This window comes from Ambystoma mexicanum, chromosome 4q, assembly GCF_040938575.1.
Source record: "Ambystoma mexicanum isolate Mex_15411 chromosome 4q, UKY_AmexF1_1, whole genome shotgun sequence".
NCBI lineage: Eukaryota > Metazoa > Chordata > Amphibia > Caudata > Ambystomatidae > Ambystoma > Ambystoma mexicanum.
This window is the reverse complement of record NC_090928.1, coordinates 1,211,338,142-1,211,357,305: the sequence shown is the minus strand read 5'-3', so window position 1 is coordinate 1,211,357,305 and position 19,164 is coordinate 1,211,338,142. Positions and strand designations below refer to the sequence as shown.

General features: G+C 44.3%; 1 protein-coding gene across 1 annotated transcript in view; it reads left to right on the top strand.

Moving 5' to 3' along the window:
- Positions 1 to 7,147: 7,147 nt before the first annotated feature.
- CMTR1 (cap methyltransferase 1) overlaps positions 7,148 to 19,164 on the top strand; it is a 2,036,190-nt gene continuing 2,024,173 nt past the window's right edge. The window contains exon 1 of the mRNA XM_069608763.1: positions 7,148 to 7,406. The gene's annotated coding sequence lies outside the window, so the exon portion shown is untranslated. The remainder of the gene's footprint in view (positions 7,407 to 19,164) is intronic.

Below are 19,164 nucleotides of genomic sequence, written 5' to 3'. Positions count from 1 at the left end.
CCGAGCCTGCAGAATCCCGGGCGGTGACACCTCACACAACGGCCACGATACCCTGCAAAAAAGCAGGAGGCTCCATGCTCAACCGGAGCCCATGCCCTGCAGGAGAACCGGCAGCACGCTGCACCTGTGGGAACTGAAGCACCGCCACTCAGCCCCATCAGGGGGCCAGCAAACATAGCTGCCCGGTGCCCTGGACCGGGAACAGACAACCTGGCAGAGGCAGAAAAAATGTAATTGTATGCTGAGGGTTAAGCGGAGAGGTTATACAGAACAAAAGAAATAGAAGAAGGCCCTGTGTCGGAGGCAGGGGCCTCATGAAGTACGTACTGGGACGAGGAAGAGTAGAGGTGGAGGTAATGCAGTACACATTTCCACTGAGAGATGCAAATAAGTTGAAATGCTTTGCTGTCAAACTAATGGTAAAACACAGTCCCTTAAGAACTAGTCATCTCTTTTGAGTGGTGGAAATGGAAAATATCTGGTGAGGGATCCCACAAGGGCTGGGGGTGGAGTTTGGGGGGACGCTGCCCGAAGAGGTGGGTTTTAGGGGGGCAGAGCTGGCAGTTGACCTCCAATCAAAGGAAATGTCCAAAATAATAGTTTAAAACAGCACTCTTTATTTCATGCTGCTTCTTTTCCAAACAATATGTCAATTACACTTTAAAACCCTTCCATGGCACTGGTGATGAGTTACTTCACTATCCGGATAATAATTTTGACCAGTGTTGCTGAGTAAATAGTCTTTAAAATGCACAATTGTATCCCATTTTATTAAAAAAAACTTCCACTTGGGTATTATTCAAACAGGGTGATTTCTGTTCGCCATATGCAACTTTTTGTTTTACTTGAACCACACCCGGCACAGCTCCTGCAGCTCCCCTCTGAAAGTAATTGGGTGGGGGTATTTATTTATTCATGCAATGTTTGTCGGATACCTGTATATTTATTTATTTATTTATGTATGCAATGTTTGTCGAATACAGTTAGCCGGTGAACATTGCATAAATAAAGAAATAATCCGGGTCCATGTATCCGACAAACATTGCATAAATAAATAAACCGAGTTGTGGCTGAGGACTGTAACTGCCTCTTGTGATCCCTTGCACGGGGTCACCAGAGAAAGTTACCATTTGCTTGCGGGTGCTTTCTTTTTTCTTTCTTCCCCAGCTGCTGACTCTGGCTGGATCCCGAGATACGGCTACAGATCTGTGTCACGTTGACGTTTCCATGGACAGAGGGAAGCGGGTGGTTGGGGCAGAGGGAAGTGATGCAAGGGAAAAGGGAAGTGCCGGGTTGAGGGAGGTGGAGCAGGGGTAGAGTTCGGTTGAAGTTTAATAAAGAAGACATGCATGTTAACGCTCCACGTCCTTGCTTTATTAGAGGTGCGTCACTCCCATAGGCAAGGCCTACCCAAGCCCTGACACTGGCGACGAGGCAGGCAGCCTTGTGTGAAGTGCTGAGCGTGTGGGGACGTCGGCTCAGGAGGTCGCCTGGAGGCACCGTTCCCCGACACCAACGCCAGAGCAGCACGGCATGTCCGCACATCGTGGGCGCTGGAGCGCCAAGTGGAAATGCTGTGCCCGTCCCTGAGAGGGCGGGGAGCTGGCCCGGGCTGCAGCGGTGAGTAACGCCAGGCAATTCGGAAGGCATTCTACTCCCCAGGCCGCGGCGGTGTTATTTATTCGGCTGTGCATGACCAGCGAGGTAGCTGGAGCCCCGAACGGAGGGGGAGGAGCCAGGAAACATTCATGCCGGGCGGAGACCAGGCCCAACACGGCAGAGGCACCCCGGGGCAGCAGGCCCCAACAATTTTGGCTGTCAACGGATGGTGCTCGTGCCCGACAAAGGCAGCCATCCCTTTCAGCTGGGAGTGTGGAGGTGCACTCAGACACACACAGCATCCTATGGTGGATGCTCCCAAGAACAGGAAGCCCCACCAACCCTGGCTCTGCAACTGATGGTGCTCGTGCCTACAAAAGGCAGCCATCTCTTCGGTCTGGTACAATAGGGGCTCAGGGACAAGCAGCACCCTTCATCCTCACAAGGGCGTCAAGAAGGAAAAACCAGCGAGGACAAGATGTCGGGTCAAGACGACAACCAAGGGGCACAGGTCCAGGGCCACAGACAACCAGTACAGGGCCCACAGGCGATGGATCAGGCCCCATACAGACCAGGCGCATTACCGACACCAGCAACATGGGTCCCAGGTGGACCAAATGGATTAGAGACTTTGACCTATACATGGGGGCCACAGGGCCTATAGAGGATGCACGCCAAATATGCCTTCTGAAGCTGGCAGTGGGCTCCGCCACACACAACATCATCGATGAGATGCCCCCTGACTCCATCGACTTCATCCAAGACTTGAAAGACGCGTTGGCACCATACATCCCTTCCCACACCAACGTGGACTATGAGAGGCATCTCTTCCATAGCACCAAGCAAATCAAAGGTGAGACCATGGACGCCTATGTCACGCGATTACGCACGAAAATGAAACATTGTGATTTCGCCAACTACTCCAACAACAAGGTGCTACGATCTCAAATCATAGCGGGATGTGAGTCGCAGGCGTTTAGGAGGAAGTTGCTGCAAAAGCAACGCACTCGGGACGAGATACTCGCGCTGGCCTGAGCCGAGAGGGCCACAGACTCACAGGTGGAGAGCTTCAACAATCCCGCACCAGGAGAAAGCATTCATAGACTCCAGCTAGAGATGAGGTCAGAGGAGCTCTTTTGTTACAAATGTGGGTTTGAATACCCTCGCAAAGGTGTCTTCCCAGCCATCAGTCAGCGCTGCGCCACGTGTGGCGAAGAGGGTCACTTCAAATCGGTCTGCAGACTCTTCTGGGACAAAGACAAAGGGAGAGATCGAGCTCGGGGGACGCAACCCAGACCCAAAGCTAAGGCCAACCCTCCATCCGGGAGCCACCCTGGCACACCATCACAAGGATCATCAAATCAGGCACCCCCGGAACCAAGAGAAAGGGACTCAGGGGAGGAAAAGGGAGAGGAGAGATAGAAGGAGATACGTCATGCGCGCAAGGCCCGAACGAAGGTCAAGGCGCCATGTACGCTATCTAGTGGAACAATCGCCATCTGACTCCAGCTCACTGGGAAGTGACCAAAAGAAAAAGGCATACGTGTATGCCCAGGGAAGTCCCACCGCCACGGCGCATAGACCTACCCTGATCATCAAATTGAATGAGCAGCCCACAGAATTCCTCATTGATACAGGGGCCACAGTGAACGTAGTCAGAGAAAACATCTTCAAGGAGCTGCCCCATAAGCCAAAATTGAGCCCCGCAACAGTGTACATATACGCTTATGGCGCTAAGACACACCTCAAGTGCCTAGGGCAATTTGATGGTACTTGCTGATACAAGGGACATGACAAATAGATACCATTCAAATACTGGCAACTGAAACCGACAGTGGGTGTGTCTTAAGTTTCAAGACAGCTGCCGACATGGGACTCATCATGGTCCACAAGTATATTGATCCCGTTGATATGATCAACAACCTCTATCTGCACATATTCAGGGGCATTGGGAAACTAAAGAATAGACAAATAAAGCTACACATAGATGAGTCCATACGCCCTGTAGCACAACACTACCGAGGGATCCCCGTAAAATATCCAGAAAAAGGTGGAAGACGAGTTGCACAAATTACTCGGGCAGGACATCATCGAGCTGGCCACCGGCCCTACCACCTGGGTGTCCCCAATAGAGCCAGTTCCCAAGAAAGGATCGGAAGCAATTCAGCTCTGCTTGGATATGAGGCGCCCTAACCAAGTCATACAGAGGGAGAGACATTTGGCCCCACGCATTACGACATGATCCATCTCTTGAACGGGGCCAAAGTGTTCTCTAAACTAGACCTGCAGAAGGGCTATCATCAACTCATACTGAGCCCTGAAAGCAGGATCATCAGAGAGAGGGCTGCCAAGGCAGAGAACATGTCGTATTATGATCCCAGCTACCAAACCGAATTAACAGTGGATGCCAGCCCCGTGGGACTGGGAGCTATACTGGCTCAAGTGGACCCGAGAGACCCCTCTCAAACACATGTCATCGCATATGCCAGCCGGAGCCTCTCCGCCACTGAGCAGGCGTACTCCCAGGAGGAGAAAGAGGGTCTCGCCGTGGTATGGGCGTGCAAGAACTTTCAACCTCTTCCTATATGGCAAACCATTTCGGGTCATCACGGAACATCAGGCCTTACTATTCCTATATGGGAATTCCCAGGCGAAGATGCCTGCCACCTCGAATAGCCTGTTGGGGGCTACGGCTGCAGGATTAAACCTTCGAGATCGTGCATCGGCTAAGGAAAGGAGAAAATCCTGCAGACTTTCTTTCCAGAAGGCCCCGGGAGGGGTGCACGCCAGAACCCTCAGTGGCGGACAGGTACCTTTGGTACCTCATACATCAAACCATCCCGGAAGGAATAGACACCGAAATGGTAGCTCGGGAGACGGAAAATTACCCGGTTTGCCAAATCATCTGCGAGGGTTTCGAATCTGGCATTTGGAGGAGGGCGAGAGAGAGGAGGAGAGCGCCCGGCGACCCTGTGCACTCTGGGGTAGAACGACTGGTGCAGGTGAAAGATGAACTGGTGCTCTCCGATGAGCACCTTCTCTTGAAAGACTGCAAGCTGGTGATTCTGCCATCCTTACGGGCAAAAGGTATCGAGCTCGCCCATGAGAATCACAGAGGGATGGTGTCGACCAAGCGTATGCTTCGCCAGAAAGTCTGGTTCCCCAGCATGGACTCCGTGGTGGAAGAAGCCCTGAAGTCCTGCCCCACGTGTAGCTTCATCACGCCTAACCAGCACCCAGAACCCTTAAACATGTCTGAACTTCCACAAGGAATATGGGAAGCGGTGGCCGCAGACTTCTTTGGGCCCATCGAAGGAGAGAAGTACGTGCTAGCGGTAATGGACGAGTACTCCCGATATCCGGAGGCCCAACTCATATCTTCGACAGCCGCTCATCACATCATCCCAGCACTTGAATGCATATTCTCTGCCTATGGACCCCCATTCAACAGGCATCAGTTCACCCGATTTGCGAACTACATGGGGTTTCACCATCGGAAAGTAATCCCATTGTGGCCTCAGGCAAACGGAATGATAGAGCGATTTATGGTCAACTTAAAAAGGGGACTCCAAATAGCCAAGCTCACGGGGCAGGCATATGAACAGGTATTGAACCAATTGATGAGAGACTACGGTGGCACTCCCCACAGTACCACAGGGAGAACACCCCCTGAAGTAATGCTCGGAAGAGACATCCAAACAAGAATCCCGCAGGCCAAAAAGGGTGACCAGGCACTGGACCTCGACAGGGATATGAGGGAACAAGACGATGCCGCCAAGAAGCGCATGAAGGAGTATGCGGACCGACGTAGAGGGGCGCGGGTGCCCCACATCGAGGTGGGAGACGTTGTAGCTGTAAAGCAACCACAGACACACAAACACACCTCTATCTTCCAGGAGGAACAGTTGCTAGTCACTCAGAAGAAGGGATCCATGATCACGGCGCAAGGCCCAGGAGTTCTCGTCACCTGAAACTCATCCCACTTTAAGGGAATCCCACTGTTGGGGTTGCGACGACTAGGTGGGCGCGTGGTTGTCCCCATTGACTATGCCTCGGATGACCCATATCAGGGAGATCATGGAGGACGCGGACCCGGAGAGTCCTGCAGACTGCAAAGTCAGTGGAAGCCCCCCAGAACTCATTACTTCACGTCCTCAGCGGGCTCGGAACAAGCCGCCCCGCTGGATTGAAGAAATGGGTTAGAGACTCACATCAGATGCCCACCTGTTGTGAAGGCCGGGTGACTGTTTAAAAAGGGGGGAGATGTCACGTTGATGTTTCCATGGACACGGGGAGGCGGGTGGTTGGGGCAGAGGGAAGTGATGCAAAGGAAAAGGGAAGTGATGGGTTGTGGGAGGCAGGGGCAGAGTTCGGTTCAAGTTTAATAAAGAAGATGTGCATGTTAACGCTGTGCGTCCTTGTTTTATTAGAGGTGCGTCACTCCCATAGGCAAGGCCTACCCACGCCCTGACAATCTGGTGCCGGATCTTGGATCCGGCGAGAGCCGGAGCAGTCGCCAGCGATGTCACATATGGATAAAATACACTTATGTACTCTATTCAAAACTATTGCAAAAGGTGAAGCAAAGTGAACGCAGCTTGTTCTTGGTTCTAATGCAAAATGCCCTGTGTGGTGGGTTCATAGCGTATTCTACCATTTGAAAGGTGAGTGTGGTTATGCAAATATTTGCAGGGCAGAGCATTCGAGTGTGGACACTGCCAGGGGTCAAGTCCTAAAAATTAAAGTGGGGGGACTCATCAACAAACGCAATGGGCTGTGACGTCACCAGGAATACGCATATCAAGGTGAAATATGCACATTTCATTAAATTGGCTTTGCATAACCACCCAAATTGAGCAGCACAAATGGCATTTGCCTTTCATAAAATCAACACACACACAAAACCAAGACAGGATAATTTCTTCTAATAGTGTTTCTGAAAACATTAAAATGTGTGCATGTTTTAAACTCCAAGAACAAATACAAATGTTTTCCTTGTGACTTGCAGTACCAAAATGGGACATTTCACCTTTAGTTGTTTGTTATTTTTGATCAGGTTATACAGTGCAGTGGTGAAGTGTCTGGCCTACAGACCTGACGACTGCAATTTGATCCCTGAGGTCTGCTTTAATTAATAAATTCCAAGAGGACATCCAATGTTTCTCTTTTAGCTGGGGGGACTAAGTCCACCCTCTGAATAAAGTGGGGGGACTCCGTCCCCCCGCGTGTACCCTCGACTTCAGCCCTGGACACCGCACTAGCGAGTCTCGAACGCAACCTAAAAAGCTGTCATGTATAAGTTATAGTGTGTATAGTTTGCACTAGCGCCTCACGCCACCTAATTCGGTCATAATAAGAGCGCGATAAATGTTAAAAGCTCGCCTACTCTGTGGCTGATGTCAGATTGCAAATAGTACACTATAACCCGCTTGTCAACGGTCGCTGCAGTTATTTCCCGCTTGTCATTGGTCGCTGCAGTAGGGCACAGGGAAATATGAGGAACCTGAACGTGAAAGTCACGTGAGCAGCACACGTTACTAGGTCCGTTCCTCTAGTGGGAATCAAGCGTACCAAAAACGAAACTGCGGGACTTAAAGTGGCCGTGGTGTGTTTACTGCATCAGGGTCTTGTGCATCGTGGCTCCGGGAGCCCCTGACAGCCAATTGGTTGCCACGCTCTCGCGCCAACCCTACCTACTGACCGTGCTTCCAACGGCTGCTGTTCTGCGGGCTCGCGAACCGCGCCTGAGCCGGCAGCAGCGCGCGCAGAGCCGGGCGCCGCGTGACGCGCGCGTACCGCTGCACCAGGTTAGAACCAGTTTCTCATCCCTCCTATCGCTGGCACCTGGCTGTTAACTTAGGAAAAATAGTTTCCAGCCCTGCCTGGTTCCCAAGGAAAGGAGTCTTCTAATATAATTATTTATAACACGCAAACCAGGGTGGCTTCCGGGCATTACACATACATTCGGGTAAAATGCGTCACTCGTGCTTCTTAATGTTACTTCTGTGTAACCCCATGCCACTACTGAGCAAAGGCCTTCGGCGTCAGCAACCACTTATGGGAGCAGTTACTATTAGGGAACCTGAAGTCTGTATGCAGTTGCTGAGGAGTCAAGCCGGTCATTGGCAATCACTCTTAGACTTGTACACATGGGTTTATAATGGGGGGTGGGGGGATTCAGGATTACAAAAGAACGTCAAGTTCAAGCCAGGACTACAATAGCATCTCCGAAATGGAATTGGGGGGGGGGGATTTTCGCACGTGTTTGCTTTAAGTAGCGCCCAAATCACCTTGCTCACCCTCCACAGCCAAAGGGTTATCTTAGCTGCTTTTAGTCTTGTCTTCTCGCTTAAGATCACCTTGTAACTACTATGGCTGAAGAACAAATAAAAAAAAATCCCTAATATTTGTTTGCCCTGCTTTCTGGTGTGGGTGGGTTCTGTCCTGTGACAAATGACTTGGTGTTGGCTGTTAGCCGGGCAGTGGCAGGAAATGTCTTGTTCCAAAAGTCCCGTTCCCCACTAAGCCCATTTCAGGATGAGTGAAACTTGACGTAAGGCCAGAGATGCAGTCCTCCGTCTTGTGCACCTTGTTTGCTTCTTAATAGGGAATACACTCAACCAGATCAATCAATGCTTAGTGTAAATACCCGGAGAAGCACTGGTCACGTTGAGAAAGAAAGATGATAAACAATGGATATACCATGACTAATGCAAGTAGAGTCATAAGTTTACAACATTTACTTAACAATGGTACATTCTAAAAATAAATCTGTATATTCAATGCTGTTTTGGCAAGCCCACCATTAGCCAGAGCTGTAAGAAGCATTATATGCCCAAATCACTTGAGATTGTATGCCAAATGAATCCCGGCTACTGAAGTTTACCAACGTTTTTTCGAATTGCAGACCATGTATGGCATGCTCTTAATGCCATAAATCCAAAACAGTCAAATTGATCAAATGCATTGGCTGTCATTTAATACTATAACTGTAGAATGAACTTTGTGTTATTTCAATTTCCGCCCTTGATGTTACATCAAACAATGTCGGTAAGCTCCTCCTTCAAAGGCTAAAAGGCTAGCTGATTACGTTTCGAAAAATGACACATTAGCAGAGATCCAGGCAGAAGGGAGGGGCTGGGGAGTGGTTTTGGTACTTATGAACAAGTTATCACTTGTTACCTTTTTGCAGGTAAATTCTATTTTGCTAATAGAAAACCAAAAGATATGGTATACTTGACCTTTTTTTTTTTTTTTGGCTGATTGTTTCAACCTTTCAAATTTGCATACAAAAAAAGAAAAACTCAACAGTTACAGAGGGTAAAAAGAGTTACATTCCCTTTCCATACAATATTTTCATTTTGGCAGAACTGCAGACATAAATTGAACCAGTGCAATATGCATTGATGTTCCACAACTGGTTACTAGATAACTCCAGATCTCCTCTTCTGATCGATAGCAGAGGAGAGCTAATACATTCTTAAAATATTTTTGTCGTAGGAAGGTTAACACAGGGCAGTTAATTACCAAATGAGATAAAGATTCTGTCTGCTTTTTATTTTTACAAAGCCAACACCACTTTTGATTTTTTTGGCACAATTCCGCGCCTAGCAAGAATTTCATTTGTGGGATACATATTTAGTCGTATTCTCAACATTTGTGTTCTAACATAACTTGATGGACACCTTTTGAAGATACCTTTTCATTTATCCTAAGCTTTTATGACCAAATAGTAAGATGGAGTAATCTGTGTACTTTTCACATAGATTTTGAGTGTCAATCCAGTCTTGACGATAAACGGCTACCTTAGCTTTGGCTGGATTTAGCATTAAAAGTTCTAACGATACATTGGCATTATCTAATGTGTTTAGAACACATTTATACCAGGTGTTGGGAAATGTATTCAACGAGGTCAAAAGATAATGTGCTATGGAATTTAGAATATTTTTCGCCGAGGCACTCAACAAACATTTTCTAAAGAAACTACACATTTTCCAGATCACTTGACAATACAACGAGATAGCGCCCAATTCATAGCGTAGAAGTGACGTTGGTGTGCAACTAGGTAATTTAAAGACTGACTTCCAAAAGCATCCTTCGTATCGATCCCAATAGTTTCTTGCTCTAGGCATTTGTGTTTCAGACCCATAAGAAACTATTGGAATTACTTTTTGTTTATAGAAAGTCATCACATAAATTTACCATACTTACGCATCTGAATGGTTGCTTGCGAGGCTAAAGTTATAATTTTAGCATCAAGAGTCAGAGTATAAGTTTCTAGTAAACTGCAGGCCTAGATATTTGTAGCCATCTACAACAGAAAGATTTTGCTTACCAAGGGACCACCTTAGATTTAATGTATACTTTCTAGTTCTTTTTTGACAAATTACCACTTGTGTTTTTTCTGTGTTAATAGTCAAGTTATTTTTGATGCTGTAGTTATCCAGACAATTTAGCAGATTTTGCAAGCCACTGGAGGTTTGGGACAAGAGCACCAAATCATCGGCATATAGTATTCACATTACTTTTTGAGTACCCAGCTTCGGGGCATCATTCACGATATCATTGAAGGCAATTCCCATATCCAAAATAAATAGATTGAATAGTGTCGATGCCAGAATGCACCCCTACTTAATTGTGGTAGAGAGAAGCCCTTCCAAGGATATCCTTATTTGAATGGTAGTATCTGAGTGTAATTTTTTAATTATTGTTTGCAAGGAGGGTGGGCAGCTGTATTTCCTCAGTTTGTGAAAGAGCAACTGGCGATCAACCGAGTCGAAAGCACAGCGAGTCAACAGAAGCCAAGTGTAAGACTTGATTACAATTGATGTATTTCGACTTTACCATATTTAAAGTTATCTTATTAGGCACAGTGCCAAGACCTGCAACAAAGCCTGTCTGAAAGGGGTCTCTTATGTTGTTGGTGTTCATCCACACATTTAGCTCTTTCAACACTATTCGGGAGTACATTTTTCCCGGAGCATCTAAAAGAGCAATGGGTCTGTAGCTTTCTGGTTTACAGTTATTTCCTTTTTTGAAAAGTGGAACAATTATGGAATGTTTCCAAGATAAAGGAATAGTCTGCCAAAGATTAATTTGTTGAAAGGTAGAAAATAGAATATTCGTCCAAAGCTCAGGATGTTATTAGAAAGACCATCAGGTCCAGGAGCTTTGGACTGACTAGCTGTGTTAATAAAATACAGTATATCCGATTTATCTATATGAAGGTGAAAGTGATCAGTCCCACTGTCTATTTGGGGCACGCATGTTACATCAGGCCGAGCAAATATCTTACTAAAGTAATCTACCCAAACTGCTTCAGGAACATTCTGAGCCTGCTTCACCATTTGGGAAGAGGAGGTTACATTATTAATTGCTTGCCACATGCGAGCTGTATTATCTCTCATGATTTCTAGTATCTTTTTCGCCATCAGATTGCATCATCTGTGCATGATATGCACGTATCCAATTTTTATAGGTAGTTTTTATGTGCTTTAAAGTTTTATAACGCACACTTATTGGGAGATTTGCTGCCTCACGTTTTTCCTGGCAAAAGTGTTTTCCTGTTCTTTACTACCAAGTCAAATGTGTGATTTCTATGAACATAGGCCTTCCGTTTTATATCGCAAGATGCACATTTTTGTATGATGCCATAATAAATGGATGACCTAGATACCTGATCAGATTTCGAGTGGCTAAATAATAATTTAACAAGTGACCTAACTGTGATATTTATTTTTCTGTCCAATGCACTCGATTGACCCCATTATTTGCAAATATAGTGCCCAACCATTTTTGTCTAGTGTGTGTTAATTGTCATGCTGTTATAGGCCACTGAAGACATAACATTCTGTGACAACTACACACTGTTCTCTGTTTGAAATAATTTGACCTTCGAGAATAGCCCACTGTCTACATATATATATATATATATATATATATATATATATATATATATATAGTCAATTATGCCTTCTATACCTCTTTGTGACCATGTTTCTGGGGGGGGTGGGGCAATCATAAGTGCCGGACCCATTTAGCATCAATAAGCCTCGTGATTTCATCAGATGAACGTTGACACATCATTGATAAACTTTTGACTTTCAATCCCTTTGGGATTCCAGTATAAGTTGACTAGAGCATATAGTGTAGTACCAATGGAGACAATTGTCAGTTGGGAATAAGGATTTGGTGAATGCATATGAATTATAGAGATATTTGCACTCGTTTTTGTGCATGTAATGAGGCCAGCCATTGGACGGCCTCTAACACCCTTTTAAGGCCGGGGTGAGATGTATTTCATGATCATTCCACAGTAATGAGTCAGTGATCCAAGTCTCCTGTAGCATAACTATACTAAATTTTAATAGTTCACAGTTTTTGTTGTTGATTAAATGTTGGTAGCACAGGTATTCCAAGATACTAAAGAGATCACTGTATTTTCTTCCACATGCTCTAGTTAACTTCTGGACTCTGCACAATTACATAAGCATTTTTGGTTTGTACGACTCAACATTTCCTGGCTGCTATTGTTCAAAGACCATGACACACTTTTTTTGCCCACCTCTTTCAATAATGGGGCCTCATCTACAATTTCCAATGGACGAGATGGCACAACAAAACCCATTTGGAACAATTCTTCTTTGGATTATCATATGAGATTTCTGACCATTCTTGAGCGCCACCATAGTCTTACAGTACTTAGGAGCTTTGTATTTAAAAATTCTACCCGTTAAATGTCTGAGCTATTGATATCATCAAGCAACAAGACATCAGAAAATAGTTCCATAATGCTATGACGATTAAAATCCTATTGCCGGTAAGGGTCCGGCCGGCAACCAAGAATTCGAGATGTTAGATTTTTATAATTCGCATTCGTTTTGTTCTGCATCTTTGCCGTAGATGGACTTTTAGTAGGCTTTAAAGAAGAACATTTTTCGCCCAATTTTTCTGGATTTTTTGGCAACAGAGCCTGCATGCTACAGGCCATCTCCTCACCAGGGCTCTGAGTGAGTTAGATTTACTTTGGCCTGAGTTGTTATTTTCAGGAATTCTGATGGGCAAATTAGAATTCACAGAATTAATGCTACAGGATGCATTTTTAGTAGAGTTGCACATCTCCCTCATTTTAGCCACTGTGTATTGTGAAGTTTCAGACACAGGAGTATTATTGCACATATTCATTTTTTCTACATTCGGAGGAGGATGTGGAGACTCAAGATGGACCTCATTGGTGAGCACAGGGGCCTTTAAATCTCTTGGATTAGAGAATTGAGACACGCACGCATCAACTTCTCTCCTAATCTCTTTGCGACAAAACTCTTATTCATTTTGTTCGTCGCACTGCGAGGGAATCTGCGGATGAGCACAGAATGGACTGGCACCTGAGTTAATTGATTTTGATTTGGATAAGCTGGTATGAAGTTTAACGGCTTTAGCTAGGTCATCTAAAGGATCATAGGGAGTAATCACTTGTTCCGAGTTCCCTGAAGCACTTAGTTTGGATTTTCGCGCTTGAGCCAAAAGCATGTATTTTTTCGAAACAGCCGTAGACACTGTTTGACAAGTAGTGGCAGGAGCCTTCAGGGTTTTAATAAATTGTTTAGAAGCAGCTGTCATGGATTGTTTGCCTCCTTTTGATGTTTTTAGTTTTCTTTCCCATTTTACTTGAACCTTTTTTAGGCTACTTTGTTAATCCTCTTGATTTGTTTTTAAAAAAATGGTGTATGCAGTTTTTAATTTTGTCGCATTAGTTTTTACTTCAGTGCTACTTTCATCAGGCACCACAACCTTTGTTGGAATTTTGGGAGGTGTTTCGGTAATGATATTAGGGAAACATGGTAGGGAGGGAATTTTTGTTAGTGAATTATTGACACTTGTATTTGCATCAAGGCACTCTAGGATTTAACAAGGGAGAGGAGGCTTTATCAATGCACTTCGTATTAGCCAAATCTCTACATGAATTGATTTGGTATCACGCTTCTCATTGAAAGCATTTTGTCGTGTGTGGTTTGCCAGGCAACAATAGAGGTGAGTTGGCTACTTTGTGCATTCATTTTGTCATTCAGAGTATCAAATAGCTTTATTAGTGTGCTCATAGTAGTTTGCATTGCCTCAATGGTTACAGCTACTAATTTGGAAATGCCATCATTTGCATGCTGCATTTGATTGCCATTTTGCTGGCGAGGGGTAGGAGCTAAGAATGAGGATGCTACACTTCTTTTCCGATGAGTGATCTCAGATATGTTCGGAGAGAAAGACACATTTGGCGAGAAAGATAGTTTTTCCATTAGAGCTTGATTTGAAGACTCTGTTTGATGCATTTAGATCAATCACTGCAGTAACATCAACACTCTCAGACTGTTGCCCAGAAATATCACCGGCTACAGGAGCCAACGATTCACCTCTTAGCACAGTACGATCAGACAGGGATATATTACGTTCAGTTAGTTCAATTACATCTTGTTCATCATGCACAACATAAGCGGCTATTTTCACATTAATGCCACTGTTTATGGGAACGTCTTGTAATCTATCAATCTCCGTAGCTAACTCTTTGGGCACTGTTGGCGAGTAAAAAGTCCTAATATCCGTAGTATTCGTTATCGTAGTTCCTACCTCGTTTCTTGCTGTATGAACGAGGTCTCGGTGTTGAGCAGGCTGGTAACGTGCTTGTTGGATTTTTTTCGCTGTTTCAACGTTTTTCGTATCAGAGACTGTCCGCCATGTAATCTGTGGCCGCGGCATACTTGTTCTTAATGTGTAAAGATTTTGCGTGATTTAACTGATGCAAACAATAAGTCTCATGCCACAGACTTGTGGCAAACTACAGTCGTAGCTGTGAATAATTTCTCAGAGTGCCAAGATATAAAAATTAATTACCAACTCGCAGCAGGATCATTGAAACCAGATGGAACAGAGCATCAGTGAAAAAAAAACAATAATAGTGCCAATGCCACACACTCGTAAAGCACCGCAGCCCCACGACGCTGCAGCGAAGCGGCAAAGCAGTGCTTTCCAGGTGCTTTGTGCTAGGTGCACGCGCGCGCTGATGCCTCTTTTTAAGAGTTTTTGAGCACAAGGGGCGGAGCCACAGGCCCGCAAGATAGTATTATCTAAAAAACAATGAAAAAGAGTATAAATATAAATAAAAAAAACACTAAAATAAGTGTCTACTTGATCCAGAAGCCAGGTGAAACGTTGTAGACTATACAAATACCAATATTAGATCCAAAGTTGAAACGAGTAGTAGCACTGCACCAGCAGGGTCCGGTGCAAAGCGGTGCTTTACAGGTGCTTTGTGCTAGGTGCGCTTGCCTTCATGAATCTTTCCTCTGCCTTTGGCACAGTCAATAGCCTGAGCTTAGGGAGCGCTCCGAGGAAATTGGCAATTCCTGCTTTTAACATTGTGTATTTTCTCCATCAGAATGCCCAAGCCAAAGAGATTTTGCTTGGGACTGTAATGTACCGCTTGTTGGCGCCCCTTTTCTTCGACATCTACACCAACTCCCTTTATAGCTAGTTGTTGTGGAGTGTTGTTATGTTCCATCTGTGGTGGAGGTGTGTGCCAGTACTATTTCTGAGTTAATGCGAATGCTACAGTGTTATTAGCTAGAGCAGTTGGCTAGTGATAATGGACTCTTGTCGAGTGATAGATGCATGCGCACAAGTGAGGGTGAAAACGACTTTATTTTGCATGGCCAGGTTGAAATGTGTACATCTGAGCTAGTAAGTGTTTTGCACTTCAGTAGCTAATAGCCAACCGTGCAATGTTTGATTGGTTGGTGCCTACATATTTGATAAAATGTTAGGTCCAGGTATTGGCTGCTAAAGGAAACCTTAACATATCCGCCTTCCTCAATGGTGAGGGAATTGAAAGGCAAAATGGCTGCATACCTTGGTGTCGCTTTTAAAAGAAAACCACAGAAGTCTTGCATGTGCCAAGAATCATGCAATTGCCACGTCCCAAGCCAACAGTACACTATTTCAGTTCCCCAGCTCCATGGAAAGTTAGTCAATAGAAGTGATGTTTTGCATTTACAGAGCAAAATAAGGCTCAATCGCCTCATAAGGTGGTGAACTGTGGGGGGGCAGACCAATGTTTAAAAGAATCCTGAAGCTCACGTCATTGTCATTCACGATGCACAATGAAATACATTATGAGTTCATAGTGTATGAATTCGTACAAAGCCTGTGATGACATTGCTTTCTCTATGAAATGACCCAATCGCTGGCATTTTCCACAAAATGTTCAGATACTGTACGAGTGACTGCCATGAGGATGGCTGGGCTACCATATATCAAAAAGGTGCATACTTCTGTACATTGTCAACATTGGTTTGCCACAAATGAAATATCTTATCAACTCCAAATCTAAAAGGATGAGAGAGGTCTCCAGAAATAGCCAAGTATTGTCAATTATGTGATAAATGCAGTGGAGATTTAGACTTCCCTGCTGTGGTTTGCCGAACTGTGCTCAAGAGAATGGTCGACGTGCTCAAGATTCACACTTTTACCAATAGGACGAATCTTGGCATTGTTATCAAACTTTAATGAAACTATTAACTTTAGTCTCTTTTGTCCTCAATTTGAGGAAACCCATATACACTTTTTTATTATTATGTCTAAGCCTTTACGACGTGGCTTACCTATTAAGCATTCTCGTTGGCTTGCCTTGCTGCATCTCCAGCTTGTCCCTGATATTATAACAGTGTGTGGGCTTTGCAAATTTTTCAGTTGTCCATTAAGGAACAGGAAAGGGCAGGGATCGAAATTTAAGATCAGATAAACATGAGCTAAAAGCAGCTCCTGGGTAGCCTGAATTAACCAGTAAGCACGAGCTACCACTGGGGAACCAGGAGCTAGTGCATAGCATTTTGCAAAATCTAACTTCAACATAAGATGCAATCGTAACATTTTGCTTATTTATGATGACCCTTTATGCTTTAAATGTCATATAGATATGTCCTAATGGTTTTTAGATGGAAAAACTTTGATGGAAAGGCATTAGATGCAATGACCAGATACCTTTTTATAGATTGTCCAAAATGAGTTATATATGTATGTTTATTTGGCATCAGTTGGCCTGGGGAGTCAAAAGCAGCTCCTGATAGCAGTTGATGCCAAGCTAACCAGGCTCTTCAAGGCTGCAAGCAGGAGTTAAATAGCTCCAAGGTCCCGTCATTTTCGAACCCTGGAGGAGGTACCCTTTTAAAACTAACGCAGGCTTGACATTTGGTATTTTTATTTGCTGATTTTGCTAATACATATATTTTTTTTTATTTCTCCATGTCATGAATTTGTAACATTGCTGTGTTACTGCTTGTATGGTTTCTACAACCAAAATAAAGTTTAAGATGATGTTATTATAAATGCAGATCAGCACGTTTTATATTGAAAGTACACAGTTATACTCCCAAGATTTTTAGGTCACGTTCATGTTAGGAACATAAGAGTACCCAGTAGCGATATGTTGGAAAATCAATATCCACACGAGAATCTGGAAAACATAAGGCATATGAATTGAGAAAACAACTCAACATTCGTGGGGTGGGGGTGGAGAAAACTTGCTAGAATGGCAAGACAGAGAAGGAGCTATCTCGTGGGAACTACCTTTTCCAGATTGAATAAGGATAATGAGATAAATGTTGTTCCTTAGACAATATTGTTCAATTATACATTGCTCTCTTAGTTATTACATTATTGGGTAGCAATTTTAACTATTTGATTGGACTATGAAAGAAAGTGTATAATTGTGAATTGTAATAAAAAAGAGCCTTCAAGTAGAAGCTAATTAAGGAAGTAATAACAGAACCCCAGTCGAACTCATCTGAACAGGAAATGTTTTACTTGGTTAAAAAACTGCCCTCCTTATACATTGACGAGTAGAATTACTATATTTCTGTAACATAGCCCATCTATCATATAGCGATACATATTCATAGAAAGATGTTCTATAACAATTAGAATCTTATAATTAGCTGCAATACTTTTTCCTGGTAAATACTATTCTGTATAAGGCATTCAATAATTTAAAGAAAACGTTGGTTACAGTGGGAGGTAACTCAAGCTGTATAGTACGAGTTTTGACTCACATGAGTGAGTAGTAAACGATTAACAAATGGCTGCTTTGGGACGTGTGACAGTAATTGCCTTTTGGGCAGCCAGTCGTGGTTACGGGTTGTGTGATTTTTCCCAACGCCATATGTAGGGATAAAATAAAGATTACCATAAAGATCACTTGTGGAGCACGTGACGTGACGTTCATTAGGGTGACTGGGATGAAACTATATACTTGGGTATTTCTGGTATGAATTAATTGTGTAGAAATAGTAATAAAATACTCCTATGTTAAGGTGCGGTTAAGAATATTAAATTAGCTACAGGGGAGCTACACTTTTTAATTGAGACGGGGACAAGTTGCACCACCCAAGGGCTGAAACGAGCCAGGACTCTCAAGTGCCGCTCAAAGCTGTTACACCACCTATGTCCCTAGATATTAAGGGTGACCAAGATACGTTGTATGGCTTTGAGACAGCCTGGTTTCCAAAGATGTAGTCTTTCAAAAAAATGCTGTTGTATGTTTTCAGGCAATGTTATTGATGATGCCCAAAGATGGGTTGATGGCCCTGGAGAGGCACGTTTTCGGATTCTTGGGGGGAGGAAGAAACAACCACGTCCCAAACCAGGTTTTGATGCAATCTAAGTGGGGGAGTGCCTAGGGGTGCTAGATATGGAAATATATATTTCAGAACATGGCAACTAGCTGGTTTGCTCTGAAACGCGCACAGCTCAGTATCCCATTGGCAACGTTTATATTCTCAATTCCAAGGGAGTCTGATGCTCCATGTCTTGAAAACATTTTCATTTTTGGGACCTTTCACACGGGGAACTCGGATTGTCCCCTTATCCCAGCACTGGGTAACTCATTTATTTACTCTGGGCATGGAGGAGGCAGGCGCTTTACTGTGTGGGCTGTGACTTCCAGGGCATCTTTATTAAGGATTTGCACCTGTGGATTCTGCATAATGCAAAGTTCATCTGGGGAAGGACGAGAGGTTATGCTGTACCCATTTGGACTTTGGAGATCTAACTCGGAATCGCAGAGATTCAAACACATACCCTCTCTCAACTAGAGCATCTTTCAAAGTCTATGCCTAGAGGTAAGGGAACCGCTAAGTTCTACAAGGCCTTACCTAAGTAGAACACTACTCTAAATGTGGAAATGGTAACAGGACCAGGGTATCCATATTGTAATGGAAATCTGTTAAAAGATTAGGAAGAAGGGTAGTAAGGCTACCTTATTCACCTGGATGAAAGGAAGCCATTATAAAGAAATGCTAATGATGTAACTTCAGTCCTGCACACTCGCGTAAGATTTTTCCATGGCCTTGTCACAGTGTTGGAGGGACTCCAAAGTCGATATTCTCTACATGTGGTGGAGCTGTGACAAGGCGATGGGCTAACCGGAGGGAAATTACAAATAACTACCTCCATTTAGACCCTTTAGTGCTACTTCTAGGAGATAAGGACGACGAAGGGAGTCATCCCATATCCATGGGAAAG